General features: G+C 46.1%; 1 pseudogene; it reads left to right on the top strand.

Annotated features, from left to right (window-relative positions):
* The first annotated feature begins 4363 nt into the window (after positions 1 to 4363).
* On the top strand, positions 4364 to 5349 carry LOC114084680 (melanoma-associated antigen 10-like; annotated as a pseudogene).
* The last annotated feature ends 538 nt before the right edge of the window (positions 5350 to 5887 follow it).

Here is a 5887-nt window from a genome sequence, read left to right as displayed (position 1 = left end):
AAGGGCAAACACTGCCAGAGCCTAGCTTTTGGTGCAAGACCACCCCTTCTGACAAGCAGACTACTGCAAGCGGCACCCATTCCAACTTACGTGGGACCCAGATCCAGGATGCAGCAGCATCCATTGAGGGACACCATCAGGGTCTGGAAGCCCAACATCAAGGTAGGTACAGACAATCTGCAAGGATAGTATAAGAATATAGGGAAGAAACTGTAATATCTCAGATACACACTTCAAGAAAGGAAGACATAGAGACAACATGAAAAAATAAGGGAGGAAAGTGCCCTAAAAAAACCAGGACACTATAACAACAGAACCCATGGACAGCAAAACTGATGAAATGTCAGAGAAGGAGTTCAGAAGATTCATAATTAAAATGATCTGTGAATTAACGAATGACCTATATGTGCAATATTATCCTGGTTGCTCCCCATATTAGAATATTGAATAGAAATTGTGATAACACCTATCTTCTTTTAGTTACTAATTTCACAGTAAAAGTCTACAACTCATTAGGATGCTTGCTGTAGAGCTTTCATACATATTCTTTACCTAGTTCATTATCATTTTTACCTGTAAACTTTTATTTTAGAATAATTTTAATTCACAGAAAAATTACAAGAGTAGAGAAAGTTCCATATATCCCATATCATGTCCACTGTGCACAGTATCTACATGACTTATTAATGATGATGTGAACCTCATCAATTTTTGAGGTTATGTTTGTCAGGTTTCTCCAAACTAAAACACGTGTGTTCCCCCATATCATATAGTAAACTTTTGAAGGAGAAGGAAACCCAGAACTTGTCAATCACCAAGATAAGGATTCTAAGAGACAACTACAGAGACTTCCACATCCCAGAAAACGAAGACACACAGAATCCATTTCTCTATGCACAATAAGTCCTAGCAGCCTGTGAAGCATGCTGGCATCTCCTGACTTCTGCTTAGGGTGGTCAAAAGACATGAAGACCTTGTTTTCATTTGTCCTACTGTAGATCAGGAGAGAAGAGGGTGCTCAGACATTTCCAGGTATCACCAGAGGAAGGACTGCTGGGACATTCCATCCCAGAAAGAGGGGAACCCACAAAAAAACAGCTCTGCCTTCAGCCCTGGGAAGCACCAGACAGGAAGGTCAGGTAGCAACACTAGCCTACTTCAGTTTCTCTTCAGGAGTATGAGGGAAGTAGAAACTTTATTCTGTGGGAGACATCTTCAGATCTGAAGAGGGAGATAGTTCAAGTCCTGTGTTTAGTATCAAACAATCATTAAAGAGGAGGAGGCTCGCCACTTTCAGGAAGACTGAGGGCCACCATCAATTCAAATACAGGGTGCCAAAGCTATGGCCTGTTCCTGAGAAGCCCTGTTGATGCACAGTAGATGGAAGTGACATTCCCTTTCTTCCACTTGGATCATCTTAGGGAAGGGAGGGGCTTGTGAGAGGGATAGGATTCACACCCAGAGAGAGGCACTGAGTCAAACTGAGGACTCTCAGAAAAGATGACTGAAACCAATAAAGAGTAATAATGCCCTTCCTCCCAGCTCCTTCACTGACCTGCTACTGCACTCATGCTTGGGAGGCCCCAAGCAACACCACTGGATATGTTTTTTTTTTCCCCCCACGTTATCACTAAGAGTCTATGGAGCTGAGGTTTTCTCTGTAGGGTCATGGCTTCAGTTTAGTAGAGGTCAGAGTACCAGACCTCTGGTAAGGTGAGGGACTAGAAGGACTGAGGAGTATCCTTACCTCACATAGACAAAACAGTGGTCCAACATAGCCCTTGCTGTAAGCCCCAGGAAGCCTCCGTTAAAGTCACTGGATGGGCTATTTCCTGACTTCTACCTGGGGATTCTGAGAGGTGTGGCCTCAGATCAGCAGAGGGAGGATCCCTAGTCCTGGCCAATCATCAAGGGGGAGCCCCTCCCCACAGATAAAGCAGGCCTGAGTCCCACCCTATCCCTCCAGTAGCTCCTAGGAGACTCCAGGCAGTGTCGCCACTCCTACATTTCCCGCCACTCCAAGGTTACCCAGCTTCCACCTGGGGATTCTGAGGGGCGTGGCCTCAGGTCAACAGAGGGAGGAGCCCTATCCTGGCCAATCATCATAGGGGAGCCCCACCACCACACATAAAATAGGCCTCAGCCCCTCCTTTTCCCCTTGTTTGCTCCTGGGAGGCTCCAAGGCAGTGTCGCTGCTCGGAAGGTTTCCTGGCTTTCACACGAGGCGTCTGAGGGAGGTGAGGCTTTTTGTGAGGGGGCTGCATATGGGCAGCACAGGAGAAGTCCCAGGGCTGGCCAATGATCAAGGGGATGACCCCGAGGGAGGATTGAGAGCCCCTCCTCCCACAGATATAGGGAGCTCCAGACCCGCTAGGCCGGAGCACTTGTCCCTGGGAAGCCTCAGGCAAGTTCATTAGGTGTGGTGGTGTCTGACTTCCATTTGATGATTCTAAGGGGTGTGGCTTTCACATCATCAGATGTAGAGTTCTAGGAGTAGCTAATTTTTAACAGGAGGACCCCAATGGAGAACTGTGAACTCCTCCCACAGCATACATAGCCCTTTCAAGCCCTGCCCTTTCCTTGTTGACAGCCCTGAGAAGACTGAGACAAGAGTTACTGGATGTGTTGCTTCCCCGACTTCCACCTGGGGATTCTGAGAGGTGTGGCCTCAGATCAGCAGAGGGAGGAGCCCTAGTCCTGGCCAATCATCAAGGGGGAGCCCCTCCCCACAGATAAAGCAAGCCTCAGTCCCACCCTATCCCTCCAGTAGCTCCCAGGAGGCTCCAGCTGGTGTCGCTACTCCAAAGTTTCCCGCCACTTCAAGGTTTCCCAGCTTCCACCTGGGGATTCGGTGGGGGGGGGGGGGTGGCCTCTGATTAACACAAGGAGGAGCCCTAGTCCTGCCCAATCATCAAGAAGGAAGTAAAAGAAGAGAACCAAAAGCCCCTCCTACCACATATAATGTGGGAACCCAGCCGCATAATCCCTGATCAGTTGTCCCTGGAAGTTCTAGACAGGGTCCCTGGTTGTTTAATTTCCCAGCTTCCTTGTGGGGAATCTAAAGATGGTTAAGGTTTTTTTGTGAGGGCTAGACTTGTGTCAGCATAAGTGAGCGTCTAGGTGTAATCAATCATCAAGGTAAGAACCTTGGGGGAGGATTAAGTGATCTATAACAGGAAGTTGAGGACCCAGCCTAGCCTTGCCCAGGAAAGGGTTGTCAGTTTTCCCATGGAACACAAAGATGATAGCCTTGGCCTGAACAATGCATCCTCAATACATAAAACAGAGGAGGTGTAGACCTTGTTAGGAATAGATAGTATTTTGAGAAGTACTGAGGTTAGTTTGCACTTCAGAACAGAATACTACAGATTCCTATCATGCTCTTCATAATATCTCTAGTAAATTTCATTCAATCCCATCAGGCTGAGCTGCCTCTTCACTTTTGACTCACAGGTATCCCTAAATGAGGGCCTTGATTTGAGCAGATGAGGGCAAGTCAACAGATAGAGCTAGGTCAGATTAGCAACGAGAAGATTCCTAAGCCTTGCTAGGTATTGATATGAGGACTAAGGAAGCTAAAGTGTCACATCTACACTAAAACACATGAGACACTAGCCTGACATACCCCTGCTGTCAGTCCTGGGAAGATTCACAGTAAAGTGCTCGAGAAGTATTGCTACCTTTCATCTTCCTTTTGGCCTAAGAGATGTGAACTCCCTATAAATTTGCTTCAGGTCAGCGCAGTGCTGGGGATGTGGCCCTATCTGAGTGAACACTGAGGGGACCGTCTACCCTAGAACTATGGGGTGGAGGGTCTCACAGAGTCTGACTCCACTCTATCAGTCCCAGGTGGCCTGGAGATGTGCTGGTATTCTAAAATTACAGGGGACCCCTCAATTCGTCTTACAGGGGCACCAGGACCTGGGAAGTGAAGATTTCAGTCTGCAATATAAGGTCAGTAGAGCAGAGGAGGCTCAGTGCTGGGAACCAAGGTGAGGCACATTCTGAATGTGGGCCAAGGGCCCTGTCGCTATCAAACAGAGGGAACCCCACAGCAATGGACCCCACCTTCCCCACTGTCAACCCTGGAGCTTCACACTCTGCTAGTTGGTTGTGTCATGAGGAACTTTCTCATGTCCTCCTACAGGATCTTAGGGCATAGGCCTACCAGAAAGACAGCAAACCTGTGAGGCTCTCAGACATCACTAAAGAAATCTGTAAGTGACCTTTCGTCAATGTCATCATGGGTAAGTTTTTTACCTGAGGACATTAACACTGTCCCTCTCACCCCCAGGCTTGTGGGATCCCATCACAACACTCCTGCTCTCACTCCAACCTACTGCTTCCAGCAGGAGGAATCATCATGCCTCCCTCTCCTAAGCGTCCACGCCTCACCTCTGAGCAAGACTTCCAAGACCTGAATGAGGCAGAAGAGTCCGTGGTTGTGCAGGCTCCTGCAGCTGACCAAGAGGATACCTCATCCATTTCATCTTCTTTTCACTTTTCCTTCCCCTCCACCTCCTCTTCCTCCTCTCCCTCCTCTCTCTCTTGTTCCTTTTCTATGATCCCAGGCACCGTGGAAGAAAAGGAAGTGTCTACTGCTGCAATTTTGAGTACTCCCCAGAGTCCTCAGAGTCCCTTTTCTTCCTCCACTTCATACACCAAAGTAGAAGTAGAATCCAGCAGCCAAGAAGTTGAGGATAGTGAATCTCCCCTTAGAGATGTGCTAGACAAGAAAGTGGGTGAGTTAGTACAGTTTGTCCTCTTCAAGTATAAATCCAAGGAGCTCACCACAAAGGCAGAAATACTAAAAATTATCATCAAGGAATATAAAGACCACTTTCCTATGATTATGAGGCAAGTTTGTAAGTTCATGGAGCTAGTCTTTGGCATTGCTGTGACAGAAGTGGACCCTAACAACCACATTTATATCATATATGACACACTAGACCTCACCTATCATGGAATGCTAAATGATGACCAGGGCATGCCTAAGACTGGTCTCCTGATACTTATCCTGAGTACCATCTTTATGGAGGGCAGCTGCACCACTGAGGAGAAAATCTGGGAGGTACTGAAGGCAATTGAGGTGTATGCTGGAAAGGAGCATTTCATCTATGGGGATACTAGGAAGCTCATTACCAAAGAGTGGGTGCAAAAAAAATATTTGGAATACCATCAGGTGCCCAATAGTGATCCTGTATGCTATGAGTTCAAGTGGGGTTCAAGAGCCCATACTGAAACCAATAAGAAAAAAATTCTGGAGTTTTTGACCAAGCTAAAAGATACCATCCCTGGTTCATTTCCAACCTGGTACAAAGAGGCTCTGAGAGTTGTGGGAGAGCCTAGGCAGTAACTGATGGTGCAGGTGATGCTGCAGCTATGACAGTGCAAGCTGCAGTATCATGTGCAACAACTTCTGCCTGAATGAAATCTGAGGCAGATTTTTCAGACTGTTTGAAAAGGACAGTAAAGGTTCTGAGTTCCGAAGGGCCATGGTGGAGCTGGAGGGAAGGCAGTGTTCTTTGTGTTCTTGATTTATATGTGTGGTGTCAAGATTTATCTTTTTGGGAGAGTGTATTTTTCAAATAATTTTCCTTTTAATAGCATATTTAATTAGCTTTTGAATCTTAGTTTAGGGGTATTATTCATGAATTTATTATTTTTTTCTTGCTCAAAAGTAATAATTTGGTGTATTAGAAAAACAAATTGAGAAATCTTTCATCTTATTTGTGTGACCTGGAATAGGATAATATGGCACTGGAACAGGAATTTTCTTAAAAATGTAAATGACCTTATCAATAATACTGGAAAAATGTAAAACATAGTGTTTGCATTCCCTTTTCCCTTTTAGTTCAGTGTTCTGTGAAATTAAAGATATATACCT

The sequence above is a fragment of the Marmota flaviventris genome, chromosome X (genome assembly GCF_047511675.1).
Source record: "Marmota flaviventris isolate mMarFla1 chromosome X, mMarFla1.hap1, whole genome shotgun sequence".
NCBI classification, from domain to species: domain Eukaryota; kingdom Metazoa; phylum Chordata; class Mammalia; order Rodentia; family Sciuridae; genus Marmota; species Marmota flaviventris.
This window is presented reverse-complemented; position numbering and strand designations above follow the sequence as displayed.